This window comes from Hyperolius riggenbachi, chromosome 11, assembly GCF_040937935.1.
Source record: "Hyperolius riggenbachi isolate aHypRig1 chromosome 11, aHypRig1.pri, whole genome shotgun sequence".
In the NCBI taxonomy this organism is placed as follows: domain Eukaryota; kingdom Metazoa; phylum Chordata; class Amphibia; order Anura; family Hyperoliidae; genus Hyperolius; species Hyperolius riggenbachi.
Window position 1 is genome coordinate 200,800,326 of NC_090656.1, and position 17,809 is coordinate 200,818,134.

The 17,809-nt window shown below is 47.7% G+C and overlaps 1 protein-coding gene across 1 annotated transcript in view; it reads left to right on the forward strand.

Moving 5' to 3' along the window:
* The first annotated feature begins 227 nt into the window (after nt 1-227).
* The window catches only part of TRIM66 (tripartite motif containing 66), a 139,229-nt gene continuing 121,647 nt past the window's right edge, over nt 228-17,809 (forward strand). The window contains 1 exon segment of the mRNA XM_068260166.1: nt 228-269. The gene's annotated coding sequence lies outside the window, so the exon portion shown is untranslated.

Sequence of the window (17,809 nt, forward strand, 5' to 3'; positions counted from 1 at the left end):
TTAAGTGGTTAAAGAGGAACTCCAGTGAAAATAATGTAATAAAAAAGTGCTTCACTTTTACAATAATTATGTATAAATGATTTAGTCAGTGTTTGCCCATTGTAAAATGTTTTAAATCCCTAATTTACATTCTGACATTTATTACATGGTGACATTTTTACTGTTGGCAGGTGGTGTAGCTGCTGCATGCTTTTTTTGGCAGTTGGAAACAGCTGTAAACAGCTATTTCCCATAATGCAGCAAGGTTCACAGACAGGAAACTTCCAAGAGTACGTACTTTTCTTGTTTCTTTGGGGGGGGGGGGGGGGTTTCACCACAATATCAGCCACACAGCACCCCCTGATGGTCTGTTTGTGAAAAGGAATGGATTTCTCATGTAAAAGGGGGTATCAGCTACTGATTGGGATACAGTTCAATTCTTGGTCGGAGTTTCTCTATACGAGGCAAGGTATGAAAAGTCAAACTTACCTCAGAGGAGGGAAACATTAAGCAGGGGTCCCCAACCACCGGTCCGTGGGACGTTTGCAGTTGGGCCGCGGAACTGTCCTAGGGCACTATACTAGCTATACTGGGCACTATACTAGCTATACTGAGCACTATACTAGCTATACTGGGGCACTACCTACCCATACTGGGCACTATACTAGCTATACTGGGGCACTACCTACACATATTGGGCACTATACTAGCTATACTGGGCACTATACTACCTATACTGGGCAGTATACTAGCTATACTGGGCAGTATACTAGTTATACTAGGGCACTACCTACCCATACTGGGCACTATACTAGCTATACTGGGGCACTACCTACCCATACTGGGCACTATACTAGCTATACTGGGGCACCATGCTAGTTATACTGGGGTAACTATACTAGCCATACTGGGGCAACTAAACTCCCTATACTGGGGCAACTATGCTAGCTATGCCGTCGCTGGTTTCAGGTCTAGCTAGAAAGCTACTTTGAGATACATTGATATATTGTGTAGACGCACAATATATATGTACTCCAGTTAGTCAGTCTTTATTATTTTCATATATATTCTAGTATTATCTATATATATAATAGACTAAGTGCCTCAACCTTCAAACAAGAAGAAGAAGTACTTTGCATGAGAAAATTTATGCATGCTCAAACACCAAGTTTAAGGCCTCTTTTCCACGGACTGTTGAGCTGTGTGCTCAGCAAGCAGATACCAGGCAGCAACAAGCAGTTACCAGGCATCAGCTAGCAGTTATCAGGCAGCAGTGAGCAGATACCAGGCAGCAACAAGCAGTTACCAGGCAGCAGCAAGCAGTTACCAGGCAGCAACAAGCAGTTACCAGGCAGCAACAAGCAGTTACCAGGCAGCAACAAGCAGTTACCAGGCAGCAACAACTGCAGTTACCAGGCAGCAACAAGCAGTTACCAGGCAGCAGCAAGCAGTTACCAGGCAGCAGTGAGCAGATACCAGGCAGCAACAAGCAGTTACCAGGCAGCAACAAGCAGTTACCAGGCAGCAACAAGCAGTTACCAAGCAGCAGCAAGCAGTTACCAGGCAGCAGCAAGCAGTTACCAGGCAGCAGTGAGCAGTTGTGAGAGTTTGAGAGCCATTTCACTGCCTATTCACAGTCCATGGAAAAGAGGCCTTACCCTAGCAAGTCTGACATTGCAAATCTGGCCTAATTTTCTGTTCATGAGGCAATGCTCATGCAAATGCATGCACAAACCAATACCACAAAGCAGTCACCCTGCTACATGCTACATTAGCACTATCCGGCTTAGTGCACACCAGAGCGGTTCGGCAGCGTTTTGCGATCCACTTGCGGCTGTGGATACGCTTGGGTAATGTATTTCAATGGGCTGGTGCACACCAGAGCGGGAGGCGTTTTGCTGAAACGCATACTCCCGAGGTGAGGCATTTTTTGGATTGCGGAGGCGTTTCTGCCTCCAATGTAAAGTATAGGAAAAACGCAAACCGCTCTGAAAAACGGCAGTTCAGAGCGGTTTTGCAGGCGTTTTTGTTACAGAAGCTGTTCAGTAACAGCTTTACTGTAACAATATATGAAATCTACTACACCAAAAACGCTTTACAAAACCGCAAAATGCTAGGTGAAATGCTACAGAAAAATAAGAAAAAGCGTTTCAAAATCTGCTAGCATTTTGCGGATCTGCTAGCAGTTTTTGGTGTGCTCCAGGCCTCCAGGAGCGCCACGGGGAGGATTCCCAATGCCCCCTTTTTATACAACTGGGGGGACCGCAGGTCCCAGGCTCTCTCACTGCCTGGAAACCACAGCGGCACCCCGGAGGGGGAGGCTGGGTGGCATGGACGACCCCCCCCCCAAGTGTGGCCAGCGCCGGGTAGAGCCGTCTGCACCCACCTCCCAATATTAAAAACAGAAAAAGTGGGATCAGCGCATCACCAGGCCGCCCCTGAATGGCCTCAGCTCAGAGATGCGCTGAGCCCCCCCAGGAACTACGAACGCACCTTGAACCAAACAGAGGCTCTGCATATACACCAAAGAAACACTAACAAGTGGGAGCAGCTGACCAGAATTAAATCAAACACAGCAAAGAAATGAACAGCGCTACTTAAAAACAGATGAGTGCTTACCTGCAAAAAAGTGCACACCCCACTCATGGGATTCAAATACACAATGAGCACACATATTAAAAACAGGCACTTACCTTAACGTCCATTGCGTTCTGCTACATGCGCATTAATTTGGGGACACCACATGAGAAAGGAGAGAAGCATGGGTCACCCCGAGCTTTAGAGCTCAGGGCTAGCTCACATACATCACTCCAGAGGGGGGGGGGGGGGGAGGACAGGCACACTCACTCCAGGATTCACACCACCGGAGCAAGCCATCCACCACCTGCCTCCAAAGGATACAAACTGCACAAAATGCTTTCCATGAGAAAATTAATGCGCATGTAGCAGAACCCAATGGACGTTAAGGTAAGTGGCTGTTTTTAATATTAGGAGGTGGGTGCGGTCGGCTCTCCCCAGCGCTGGCCACTCTTGGGGGGGGGGGGGGGCGGCTGCGCCACCCAGCCTCCCACTCCGGGGTGCCGCTGTGGTTCCCAGGCAGCGAGAGAGCACTTTGCAGTATTGGTTTTTTGACCCTGCATAGTTTGGCATGCGAAAGCATATGCATATTTGCATGAGCATTGCCTCATGAATAGCCAATTAGGCCAGATTTGGAAAGCCAGACTTGCTAGGGTTAAACTTGGTGTTTGAGCACGCAAAATTTTTCTCATGGAAAGCATTTTTTGCAGTTGTATCCTTTGGAGGCAGGTGGTGGATGGCTTGCTCTGGTGGTGTGAGCCCTGGAGTGAGTTGTCTGCGCCTGTCCTCCCCCCACCCCGGAGTGTTGTATGTGAGCCAGCCCTGAGCTCTAAAGCTCGGAGTGACCCATGCTTCACTCCTTTCTCATGTGGTGCCCCCAAGTTAATGTGCATGTTGCAGAACGCAATGGACGTTAAGGTAAGTGCCTGTTTTTAATATTGGGAGGTGGGTGCGGATGGCTCTCCCCGGCGCTGACCACACTTGGGGGGGTGCAGCTGCGCCACCCAGCCTCCCCCTCCGGGGTGCCGCTGTGGTTCCCAGGCAGTAAGAGAGCCTGGGACCCCGCAGTCCCCCGGTTGTATGGGGGCATTCGGAATCCTCCCCGTGGCGCTCCTGGATAGTGCTAATGTAGCATGAACTAATACCCGCAGGGCGATCGCTTTGCGGTATTGGTTTTTGGATCCTGCATGGTTTGGCATGCGAAAGCAAATGCATATTTGCATGAGCATTGCCTCATGAATAGCCAATTAGGCCGGATTTGCAAAGCCAGACTTGCTAGGGTTAAACTTGGTGTTTGAGCACGCATACATTTTCTCATGGAAAGCCTACTTCTTCTTGCTTCAAGGTTGAGGCACATACTCTATTAGATAGATAGATGCGGCGTATGCTACGACGCGGGTTGGCTAGTTATTATTATTATTATTGTAACATCTCATTGCATATTATCTGTGTACCGACTTTTGCCTGCCTCTTGACCTTGCTCATGTTTAGTCCTTCTGTACCGCTGCTATCTGATATTTGTTACGGACTCGGCCTGCCCCTGACTACGTTATTGCCTCACCCTTACATTTAGACTGACAGCTGATCTTGTGTATGATCCTGCTTTAATATTTACTACGTATTAGCCTCATTACTCTGTACCTCGATATTTCTGACTCTGTGTTGACTACGGACCGGTCTGGACCTTACATACTTATTGTTTGTATATTTGTACGTTACACATCTGTGTGTAGTTGCCTCACGTTACGCTATCTCATCACGTACCAGCGTGACATGTTGATGTGAAATCTTTCCCCTGGGAGCTGAATGAACCAGATTCAACCTCACACTGTCATGGCTCCTGTTTACACTTATTATTACAATTGCAGCTCTTGAAGCAAACCCGAGGTGGAAGGAAAAATACTTTTTTTTTTTTCTTCTACCTCAAAAAGGGAAGCCTCTGGATCCTCCTCCAGAGGCTTCTCACACCCTCCTCAACCCCAACACTGCTTAAAAGAGACACTGAAGTGAAAAAAAAAATATGATATTATGATTTGTATGTGTAGTACAGCTAAGAAATAAAACATTAAGATCAGATACATCAGTCTAATTGTTTCCAGTGCAGGAAGAGTTAAGAAACTCCAGTTGTTATCTCTATACAAAAAAGTCATTAAGCTCTACGACTTTCAAAGTCGTGGAGAGGGCTGTTTTCTGACTTTTTACTTTTTCTCTGCCAGAGGAGAGGTCATTAGACTGCTCTGAAAGAATCATTTTGAATGCTTAGTGTTGTGTAATCTGCACATATTATAGAATGATGCAATGTTAGAAAAAACACTATATACCTGAAAATAAAAATATTAGAATATTTTCTTTGCTGCTAATCTTCTAGTAATTATTCATAGTACACAACCAATTCATTATATCATATATTTTTTTTCGCTTCAGTGTCTCTTTAACAATAATAGCCATTTCCTGGTTTCAATCGCCAAAGTTTAATTTGGTAACTATGAGCATACCATTTCTTACATTAAATTGTATTTCAAAATACACTGGAGATAGGTTTTTCAGACTCTAATTTCCTTAGATTGAGGATTCCATGTAATCTAGCAAACCTACGGTATGTTGTATTCATTTAACATTGTCTGCTTCAGAGTGATGGAAGTTTGCAACACTTACCTCGGTTACATCAGAACATGGTGATCATTCCAATCAATTGCTAAATCTATTCACTCTTAAGAAAAGTCATGAGCAGCGATAACTATTTATGAAACAGGTAGGTGGGTAGTTTTGCAGTCCATCTATTAGTTATTAACCTCCTTGCCGGTCTAAAAAATCCGGCAAGGAGGCAGCGCCGCACTTTTTTTAATTTTTTTTTTTTTTTAAAATCATGTAACGAGCCCTGGGCTCGCTACATGATAGCCGCTGAGCGGCGGCATCCCCCCACCCACTCCGATCGCCTTCGGCGATCAGAGTATGCAGGAAATCCCGTTGAGAACGGGATTTCCTGCAGGGCTTCCCCGATCGCCATGGCGACGGGGCGGGATGACGTCGGGACGTCACAGGGAATCCCGAACCGCCCCTCAGTGCTGCCTGGCACTGATTGGCCAGGCTACGCAGGGGTCTGGGCCGGGGGGGGGGGGGGCTCGGCGGTTAGCGGCGAGCGGCGGCGATCGCATACTACACGCAGCTAGCAAAGTGCTAGCTGCGTGTAGGAAAAAAAAATTATGCAAATCGGCCCAGCGGGGCCTGAGAAATCCTCCTGCGCAGGTTACCCCGAGCTAAGCTCGAGATAACCGTCAAGGAGGTTAATGTTATCTGTCAGATCTGTACTGAACTTCAGCCAGCACTGAGGGCTACAATGTGCTTTCACCCAGGGGTCTAGTCCTGGAAAAAGAAGTGAGTGGAAGCGCGGCGTGGCAAAAAAATGGGTGTGGTTAAGCATAGCGTGGGCATGGTCATGGGTGGGGCCAAATATACATGGCCTTAGCAGTGGTATAAAAGGTCTACCAGGGGAAGTTTGAGCTCTGCCGTAGTTTATCCCCAAAAAGTACCGTATATACTCGCATACAAGCCGAATTTTTGACCCCCAAAAAGGGGGCCAAAAGTTGGGGGGTCGGCTTGTATGCGAGTCGTGGGTGGTGGTCTGCGCCCCCTGCCCGTCCGCTCGCTCGCCCCCTCCCTCCCTCCGCTGCCGCCGCTGCTGCTAAATTACCTGCTTCAGCGGCCGCTTCCTAATCCGGGTTCCCCTCTTCATCCTGCGGACTCCGTAACTGTATCACAGCAGCGCGCCCGGCGCTGCTGCTGTGACGATGCAGGGGGCAGGAAAGAGCGGTTCCCCTGGTAACGGCGCATCGCACTATACTAGCTGAACTGGGGCACTATACTAGCTATACTGAGCACTATACTAGCTAAACTGGGGCACTATACTAGCTATACTGAGTACTATACTAGCTATACTGCGCACTATACTAGCTAAACTGGGGCACTATACTAGCTATACTGAGCACTATACTAGCTAAACTGGGGCACTATACTAGCTATACTGAGCACTATACTAGCTAAACTGGGGCACTATTCTAGCTATACTGAGCACTATACTAGCTATACTGAGCACTATACTAGCTATACTGAGCACTATACTAGCTAAACTGGGGCACTATACTAGCTATATTGAGCACTATACTAGCTATACTGAGCACTATACTAGCTAAACTGGGGCACTATACTAGCTATACTGAGCACTATACTAGCTAAACTGAGCACTATACTAGCTATACTGGGCACTACCTACCCATACTGGGCACTTTACTAGCTATACTGGGACACACTAGGGGAATAAGGCGGCCAGCATTTTCTACCCCCCGGCTTATATGGGGGTCAATCATTTTCCCCTGTTTTTTCAGGTAAAAGTTGGGGGGTCGGCTTATATGCGGGTCGGCTTATGTGCGAGAATATACGGTAGATGTAATCTGTCAGCATTTCACCAAAAATACACATAATCTGGCAGAGGTTCCTCCAAAATACAGATAATATGGCAGTTGTTCCCCCAAAATAGACAATCTGGCAGCAGCAGTTACCCCAACATACACATAATCTGGAAACAGTTCCCCAAAATACGCGAAACCTGGCAGTGGATCACCCAAAATACACGTAATCTGGCAGCAGTGGTCCCCCAACATACACAATCTGGCAGCGGTTCCCCAAAATACACGTAATCTGGCATCAGCGGTTCCCCAAAAATACAGATCTGACAGCAGTTCCCCCAAAATAGGTACCCCCAGTATAGCTAGCCAGGTCTATAGGTTTCCCCAGTATAAGTAGCCATGTGTATAGTTGTCCCCAGAATAGGTGGCCAGACGTAGAGATGTCACCAGTATAGGGAGCCAGGTCTATAGGTGTCCCCGGTATAGCCAGGTGTCCCCAGTATATGTAACCAGGTGTTCAGGTGTCCCCAGTATAGCCAGGTTTTCTAGGTGTCCGCAGTATATGTAGTGAGGTGTATAGGTGTCCCCAGTATATGTAGCCAGGTGTATAGGTGTCCCCAGTATATGTAGCCAGGTGTATAGGTGTCCCCAGTATATGTAGCCAGGTGTATAGGTGCCCAGTATTTGTAGCCAGGTGTATAGGTGTCCCCAGTATATGTAGCCAGGTGTAAAATGGCCCCAGTAAAGCCAGGTGTATAGGTGTCCCCAGTATATGTAGCCAGGTGTATAGTGGCCCCAGTATATGTAGCCAGGTGTATAGGTGACCCCAGTAAAGGCAGGTGTATATGTGCCCAGTATATGTAACCAGGTGTATAGGTGTCCCCAGTATATGTAGCCAGGTGTATAGGTGTCCGCAGTATATGTAGCGAGGTGTATAGGTGTCCCCAGTATATGTAGCCAGGTGTATAGGTGTCCCCAGTATATGTAGCCAGGTGTATAGGTGCCCCCAGTATAGCCAGGCGTATATGTGCCCAGTATATGTAGCCAGGTGTATAGGTGTCCCCAGTATATGTAGCCAGGTGTATAGTGTCCCCAGTATAGCCAGGTGTATAGGTGTCCCCAGTATATGTAGCCAGGTGTATAGTGGCCCCAGTATATGTAGCCAGGTGTATAGGTGACCCCAGTAAAGGCAGGTGTATATGTGCCCAGTATATGTAGCCAGGTGTATAGGTGTCCCCAGTATATGTAGCCAGGTGTATAGTGGCCCCAGTATAGCTAGGTGTATAGGTGTCCCCAGGATATGTATCCAGGTGTATAGGTGTCCCCAGTATATGTAGCCAGGTGTCCCCCCAGCTGGAGGGGAGCAGTGGAAAGGAGCATTGGGCAGAGCAGTGGGGAAGGGCAGATGTTTCCCTCCCCCCCCTTCCCTCACCTCGGGGCTCCTCTTCCTGCCTCTCCCCTCCAGAACGATTGTTGCGGTGGCTGGCAGCGGGCATCAGTGGGCGGGACTTACCTCCTCCTGTTCCGGCGATTTGACGCTGTTCGTGTCGCTGCTCTGGTCTTCACTAGACCAGACTAGCTGCACGCACAGTGTCAACCCGACGGAACAGGAGGAAGTAAGTCCTGTCCACTGATGCCTGCTGCCAGCCACCGCAACAATCGTTCTGGAGGGGAGAGGCAGGAAGAGGAGCCCCGAGGTGAGGGAAGGGGGAGGGAAACATCCGCCCTTCCCCGCTGCTCTGCCCAATGCTCCTCTCCACTGCGCTGCTCCCCTCCAGGGTGCTAGGGTGGACGACGTCCACTCTGCAATAATAGTAAGTGGACATCGTTCCCCCCCCCCCCCCCCCCCCAGCGTTCACGCAGGACTCGACCCCTGCTTTCACCCATGTATGGATAGATTTAGGCCTTATACAAAACAGAGATGTGCCTTCTTAAAACAGGTATTTATGATTTACGCCTTCTGTGATTGCTTTGTAATACCACAGCTGGTCAGGAGATGGCAGACAATCCACATGTAATAATCTTCAGTAGATGAAACAGTAGTCTTACCCATCAAATAGTACCCAACCTCTCTTACTTATAAGGGTCCTTTCACACTAAACACAGCCAAAAATTTGCATTGCAGGTAGTGTTGCGGCGCGACCATACATTGAGGCATACACTACAATGAATATATGCTGCCTCACTGCCGCTGTAGGACCTGAAGAAACGAGGGGAGTTACTCTGTGAAATATGTTGTAATGCAATAGAAAGTTTAAGCTAAACACCAGACCTGCCCTTCTTTCACCTACCAAACCACCTGCATACTGCTCATCTAACCAAGTGATAGTGGCGTTCTCAGTAAACAAGTTACTGTAGCGATGCACACAGTGTTGTCACTCAAATCAAAGATAGCTTTATTGGCATGACCAAGATTCATACAGGCATTGCCAACTCAGGGGGAAGTGGGGGACATGGAAGAGGGTGAGGTAGAAGTACAATAAGTTAGCAGTTCATGGAGATTTTTAGGTTTAAAAGTTTCTGCTGGAAGTATTCTGTGATGGATACGGCTAGTCTCCACATCGGAACTCCTGTGCCGACTCCTGGCTCCTCCTCCAGCATCTCTGAACTGCCTGTGCCTGGTCTCTGGCCAAGAGTGGGACAAACGCCATTCACAGCTTTTCTAAACCCACAGTCCACCAATCCAGGTGAGACCCGTCCTGGCAGGGCAGTACCTCCTCCTTCACACGCATACTGTGAGTGCTCTTTTTTTGTCTTTCATCTTTATAATTGAGTTCCACTTTGCGATTAACCACTTCACCACTGAGGTGTTTTACCCCTTGAACACCAGAGCAATTTTAACCTTTCAGCGCTCCTTCCATTCATTCGTCTATAACTTTATTATTACTTATCACAATGAAATGAACTATGTCTTGTTTTTTTCGCCACCAATTAGGCTTTCTTTAGGTGGGACATTATGCCAAGAATTATTTTATTCTAAATGTGTTTTAATGGGAAAATGTGTGAAAAAAATTATTATTTTTCAGTTTTCGGCCATTATAGTTTTTAAATAAGGCATGCTACTGTAATTAAAACCCATGAAATGTATTTGCCCATTTGTCCCGTTATAAAACCGTTTAAATTATGTCCCTATCACAATGTTTGGCGCCAATATTTTATTTGGAAATAAAGGTGCATTTTTTTCAGTTTTGCATCCATCCCTAATTACAAGCCCATAGTTTATAAAGTAACAGTGTTATACCCTCTTGACACAAATATTTAAAAAGTTCAGTCCCTAAGATAACTATGTTTTTTTTATTGTTTTTTTTTTTAATTAAAAAAAAAAAATTTGGGGAGTGTGGCAGGTAATGAGTTAATTTATTGTGTAAAACTAATGTATTTGTATATGTAAAATGCTTTAGGGTGTAGTTTTACTATTTGGCCACAAGATGGCCACAGTGATGTTTTGTTCATGCGACATGTAAGCATCCGGAAGGACGCTTACAGGAACCACTATGAGGCTGGGAAAATCACAATGATCGCCATGGGCGTCCGCAGAAAATTTTCCAGGGGTGGGGGGGCAAAAAGGGGGGAGGAAAAAGTGGGGAAAATCTGGGGTGGTGTTGTGTGGCGCGCCAAAAAGTGGGGCTACCGTGCCGAAAAATGGGTGTGGTCATGAACCAGAATGTGGGTGTGGTCGTGGATGGAGACAAGTTTACATGAACTAAGCAATGGTGGGACATTAGATTAGGACAGTGGTGGCGAACCTTTTGGAGGTCGAGTGTCCAAACTGCAAAGTCACTTTACTATCACAAAGTGCCAACAGCAATTTAAACTAAATACAAACGTTTTAACTCATACATGAATATTATGGAAAATCCAAGTTGAAAATAAACTGCGAAGATAAACAATTTCATCCATCCTACTCCTGAAAAATGTATTCATTTTTTTTAGAACCTCCCAGTTTCATTTTCTGTTTTAAAAAGTGGAAAAAGTAGGTTTAATGCTATTGTCTCATATGATGATGATTCAGCTTTTTCCATAGTCTCGCAGTTAGCAATCATGTGACCCCCAACAAGACAAATTCAGCAATCATGAGGCCCCCCCATCAAGACAAATTCAGCAATCATGAGGCCCCCAACATGACCAACTCAGCAATCATGAGGCCCCCAACAAGACAAATTCAGCAATCATGAGGCCCCCACCAAGACAAATTCAGCAATCCTGAGGCCCCCAACAAGACAAATTCAGCAATCTTGAGGCCCCCAACAAATCATGAGGCCCCCAACAAGACAAAGTCAGTAACCATGAGGCCCCCAACAAGACAAATTCAGCAGTCATGAGGCACATAAATAGACAGCATTTCACATAAATAGGCAGAATGCCCCCTTAATATGGTAGACACCTCTCACCTGACAGCAGTTCCCCAAAATACACTCAATCTGACAGCAGTGGTTCCCCAAAAATAGGTAGCCCCAGGTCTATAGGTGGCCAGCGGTATAGATGTCCCCAGAACTGGTAGCCAGGGGTAGAGCTGTCCTCAGAACAGGTAGCCAGGGGTATATGTGCCCAGTATATGTAGGCAGGGGTATATGTGCCCAGTATATGTAGCCAGAGGTATATGTGCCCAGTATATGTAGGCAGGGGTATATGTGCCCAGTATATGTTGTCAGGGGTATATGTACTGTATTGTAAGCCTCTGGCAGGGCCCTCCTCCCTAATGTATCCAGCTTGATTATGCAATCTTACTCACAACCACCCCTCTTGTAGACTCGAACAGTCTCTATTTTGACCTATGACACTGTATTGTTATCAAATCATTTGCATGATCTTGTTTTGTTGTGAGTTTCCGAATGTTCTACCTGTATGTTAACCCATTTATCTATTGTGCAGCGCTGCGTAATATGTTGGCGCTTTATAAATACAATAAATAATAATAATGTGGCCAGTATATGTAGTCGGGTATATGTGCCCAGTATATGTAGGCAGGGGTATATGTACCCAGTATATGTAGGTAGGGGTATATGTACCCAGTATATGTAGGCAGGGGTATATGTGCCCAGTATATATAGCCAGGGGTATATGTGCCCAGTATATGTAGGCAGGGGTATATGTGCCCAGTATATGTAGGCAGGGGTATATGTGCCCAGTATATGTAGGCAGGTGTATATGTCCCAGTATATGTAGCCAGGGGTATATGTGCCCAGTATATGTAGTCAGGGGTATATGTGCCCAGTATATGTAGGCAGCGTTATATGTGGCCCAGTATATGTAGGCAGCGGTATATGTGCCCAGTATATGTAGGCAGGGGTATATGTGCCCAGTATATGTAGGCTGGGGTATATGTACCCAGTATATGTAGTCAGGGGTATATGTGCCCAGTATATGTAGGCAGCGGTATATGTGCCCAGTATATGTAGTCAGGGGTATATGTGCCCAGTATATGTAGGCAGGGGTATATGTGCCTAGTATATGTAGGCAGGGGTATATGTGTCCAGTATATGTAGGCAGGGGTATATGTGCCCAGTATATGTAGGCAGCGGTATATGTGCCCAGTATATGTAGGCAGAGGTATATGTGCCCAGTATATGTAGGCAGGGGTATATGTGCCCAGTATATGTAGGCAGCGGTATATGTGCCCAGTATATGTAGTCAGGGGTATATGTGCCCAGTATATGTAGGCAGCGGTATATGTGCCCAGTATATGTAGGCAGGGGTATATGTGCACAGTATATGTAGGCAGGGGTATATGTGCCCAGTATATGTAGGCAGCGGTATATGTGCCCAGTATATGTAGGCAGGGGTATATGTGCCCAGTATATGTAGGCAGGGGTATATGTGCCCAGTATATGTAGGCAGGGGTATATGTGCCCAGTATATGTAGCCAGGGGTATATGTGCCGAGTATATATAGCCAGGGGTATATGTTCCCAGTATATGTAGGCAGGGGTATATGTGTAACGATCCGTGTAACACAGAGAGGATCTGATTACCGGTGATCTGCAGTATCACCGAGAATGCAGATATATACCCGATTATTGATGATCTGCAGTATCACCGATAATCAGATATATCTCTAACCTCTGGACACCTGAGAGATGAGAGTGTTTTAGTGCAACAGTAATACTTTGAGGACCGCACCTGAATATCAGGTGCTAGAGCAATAAGGAGTACTGCTCCGCAGAAAGTTCCTTCCGTTGGTCTGAGCTCTCTGCAGGGAGAAGTCAGACCGAGAGTGGGAAGGACAGAATGTGAGTGACACCAAAGAAGGAGTGTCACTGACAGATCTGTGAACTATCTCTCAACAGGAGAGAGAGTTCTCGAGGTCGGGCAGGCCAGGTCGTTAACACACGGACAGATACAGTACAGATACAGGAGACAGATATAGAATCCTAAGACTAGCCGGGTCAGCTGACACCCTTCTGGCTGTCATAAATGCTCTGCCTCTCCGCGCGCGCACGCGTCCTTCTGAACCTGTGTGGACTATCAGTCCCAGCCACACCAGACATGTGTTGTAATGCCTCTACTGTTTTGGATGCGGAATCCGCCGCACCGCTGTCCGAGCATGCGGCGTTTTCTCCGCGTTCAGCAGTACTGACAGAAGTTGGCCTATGCGCCGTGTCGGATGCGGAATCCGCCGCCCTGTTCTCTGGGCATGCGGCGGTTTCTCCGCGCTCTGTCAAGCCAGTGAATGCAGGTCTCTGCGCGCAACCTGCCATGTTAAACGCGGAATCAGCCGCCCTACTCTGAGTACTTGCGGCGGCTTTTCCGCGTTTTCTCACAATATGTCCCCAGAATAAGTAGCCAGGTGTGGCCCAGCAGGAGGGGAGCAGCGCAGAGAAGAGGGAGAGCTATGGGCACTCACCTTAGGGGGCTCACTCTCCCCTTCAGAACGAAGTGTGCAGCTGCTGGGCAGCGGGCGGAACTTACCTCGTCTCATCGCACGCGCTGGATCGCTTAGCCGCTACTCTGGTCTGATCCAGACCAGAGTGCGGCACCAGAACTTCCGGCGCAGGAGCGAGACGAGGTAAGTTCCAGCTGCTGCCCAGCCGCTGCACAATTCGTTCCGGAGGGGACAGCGAGGAAGAGAGCCCCCTAAGGTGAGGGAAGGGGGGGGGAGACGTTCGCCCTTCCCCACTGTGCCCATAGCTCTCTCTTCTCTGCGCTGCTCCCCTCCTGCTGGCTGCACGAGAACGCGGCCAGGGGGGGGGGGGGGGGGCAGCGGGCGGCCAGGGTCGGGCAGATGCCCGGTTTTGCCATATGTGCGGATGCCCATGATGATCGCGCTGTTTCTCATAGAAGCAGCAGATCATTGCGGGGGCTTAGATCAACGAACGGGAATGGATTTTCACGTTCATTGATCTCCGGGCGAGCGGGCGGTAGCGCGGGAGGTACGGATTTTTCCGTCCCTTGGTTTTATAAGGATGGAAAAAGGGACGGAGAAATCCGTACCACGGGGGGTAAAGTGGTTAAAGTACCACTATTGCGAAAATGCTAACATTTAAAATACATGTAAACACATACAAAACAAAAGTGCATTTCTTCCAGAGCAAAATTAGCCATAAATTACGTTTTTCTATGCTGCTGTCACTTACAGTAGGTAGTAGAAATCTGACAGAAAAGACTGGACTAGCCCATCTCCTCATGGGGGATTCTCAGGGTTTATTTTATTTTCAAAAGTGCTTAATAAATGGCAGCTGCGCCGTCCAACTGTCAAAAATAGTGAGCAGGGAAGGTGGGCAGCATCTTTGCATAAATCCTTTGCAGAGAGTGGCTTTATAAACAATAAAGGCCATGCTGAGAGTCCCCCGTGAGGAGATGGACTAGTCCAAAGCCTGTCGGTTCTGTGAGATTTTTACTACCTACTGTAAGTGACAGCAACATAGGAAAAAAGTAAATCATAGTTCATTTTACTCTGGAGGAAATGTACTTCTCATTTGTATGTGTTTACGTGTATTTTAAAATTTTAGCATTTCGTGAAAGTGGTCCCAGCCAAACGATTTCAAGATTTCAAATGTATTGATGGTTAAAGTGGCCATGAGTGGATACATGCTATTAGTGTTACATATGTATCAATAGTTATACTGAGAACATTTCTCCTCACTCCTTGCTCCTCCTGCTGTCAGAAGTACTTCTCACAATAACACATACGTTTCCTGACCTCTTAACAGGTAACAGAGAGCGATAAGCAAAGAGTAGCTATTGAAACTGCAGAGAGATTTAAGGTGCCCATACATCACTCGACTTGGCAGCCAATAGAGCATCCAATTCGATAATTATTATCGAATCGGATGAAAATCTCTCAGGAATTGGTCTGCTGGTGTATGGGCAAGCAACAGATCTCTTTCCGATCAGATTTGACCATAGAGAGAGATCTGTCTCTTGGTCGATCTCCCCGTATATCGTCTGATGTATGGGCACCATAACAGAATCACATTACAGCCAAAACAGGCTAAGGGAAGGCAGGTGAGTTGTAAATAGGATTAGTGATATACAGTATACATGTACATCGTGCAGGTGTTTCATAAAGCTGGGTCTGGGGTGGAAGTAGTTAACACTAGATTGGTATGTGTCCCTGGAACCTGGATGGATGTCGGCAAGGAACACAATCCGTCACCCCCTCCTTGTCACTAGAGCAGCTGCTAGTGAGGAGTATGGGGTCTCCTGGGGGCGCAGCCTCTGTGCCCCTCCCAGATGGCAGAGCTGCTGCTGATACTCTCAGGATGCTGCAATGATGAAACAACCATGTAACTACCACCAGGTTCATGAGAGTCGCTTGCCAAGATCGTATAAATTAACTGATTATTAATTGTGTAGAATCAATAAAGTTTCACCTCTGGAACTGAATTTATATATATTTTGCCATTTGCAAATTGCGGGCACTGCTGCAGGGTGCCCAAGTTACCTGTCTCGCCCCGAACTACCTTTCTTCTTCATCCATTCTTCATTCATCCTTTCTTCTTCATCATCATTCATTCTTCATTTTGTAATAGGTATTAATTTTACAAAACTGATTTTTTTTTACCTACTTTCTTCTTCATCCTTCAATCTTGCCTTTCACCACAGCCTCCCTTGCCCTCATATAGCAGGTCCCCTCTTTCATTTGTAGCCCTTCAGGTACAGCAGGACCCTCTTCCATGTGTAGCCCTTCAGGTACAGCAGGACCCTCTTTCATGTGCAGCCATTCAGGTACAGCAGGACCCTCTTCCATGTGCAGCCCTTCAGGTACAGCAGGACCCTCTCTCATGTGCAACCCTTCAGGTACAGCAGGACCCTCTTCCATGTGTAGCCCTTTAGGTGCAGCAGGTCTCCTCTTCCATGTGCAGCCCTTCAGGCACAGCAAGACCCTCTTCCATGTGTAGCCCTTTAGGTGCAGCAGGTACCCTCTTCCATGTGCAGCCCTTCAGGTACAGCAGGACCCTCTTCCATGTGTAGCCCTTCAGGTACAGCAGGACCCTCTTCCATGTGTAGCCCTTCAGGTACAGCAGGTCCCCTCTTCCATGTGCAGCCCTTCAGGTACAGCAGGACCCTCTTTCATGTGCAGCCATTCAGGTACAGCAGGACCCTCTTCCATGTGCAGCCCTTCAGGTACAGCAGGACCCTCTTCCATGTGTAGCCCTTCAGGTACAGCAGGTCCCCTCTTCCATGTACAGCCCTTCAGGTACAGCAGGAACCTCTTCCATGTGTAGCCCTTCAGGTACAGCAGGACCCTCTTCCATGTGTAGCCCTTCAGGTACAGCAGGTCCCCTCTTCCATGTGCAGCCCTTCAGGTACAGCAGGACCCTCTTCCATATGTAGCCCTTCAGGTACAGCAGGACCCTCTTCCATGTGTAGCCCTTCAGGTACAGCAGGTCCCCTCTTCCATGTGCAGCCCTTCAGGTACAGCAGGACCCTCTTCCATGTGTAGCCCTTCAGGTACAGCAGGTCCCCTCTTCCATGTGCAGCCCTTCAGGTACAGCAGGACCCTCTTCCATATGTAGCCCTTCAGGTACAGCAGGACCCTCTTCCATGTGCAGCCCTTCAGGTACAGCAGGACCCTCTTCCATGTGCAGCCCTTCAGGTACAGCAGGACCCTCTCTCATGTGCAACCCTTCAGGTACAGCAGGACCCTCTCTCATGTGTAGCCCTTCAGGTACAGCAGGACCCTCTTCCATGTGTAGCCTTTCAGGTACAGCAAGACCCTCTTCCATGTGTAGCCCTTTAGGTGCAGCAGGTCCCCTCTTCCATGTGCAGCCCTTCAGGTACAGCAGGACCCTCTTCCATGTGTAGCCCTTCAGGTACAGCAGGACCCTCTCTCATGTGCAGCCCTTCAGGTACAGGTGGACCCTCTTCCATGTGCAGCCCTTCAGGTACGGCAGGACCCTCTTCCATGTGCAGCCCTTCAGGTACAGCAGGACCCTCTTCCATGTGTAGCCCTTCAGGTACAGCAGGACCCTCTTCCATGTGTAGCCCTTCAGGTACAGCAGGACCCTCTCTCATGTGCAGCCCTTCAGGTACAGGTGGACCCTCTTCCATGTGCAGCCCTTCAGGTATAGCAGGTCCCCATAACCATTTAGTATGCTCCCACACACAAGTTGCGCAACACTATGGGAACTGTCTTGTAGGTTCCTGTTCTGTATGACAAGACAATAAGCACATTTGGCTCTCAAATAATCAATTTGTGCAAACAGGATCATTCTGGATTGCTGGTGCACTTGTGCAATGGATGTGCACTGCTCTGGTGGCTGCAGGCTCCACATTCTCATCATGTGCAGCATTCAGGTGCTTGAAGAGTGTAATTGTGACAACAGAACTGAACTACTGTCCAGTTCTAAGCACTTGCCAGAGCTGGATTTCTGAAAAGGCCACAAAGGCCTTGGCTTTGGGTATCTC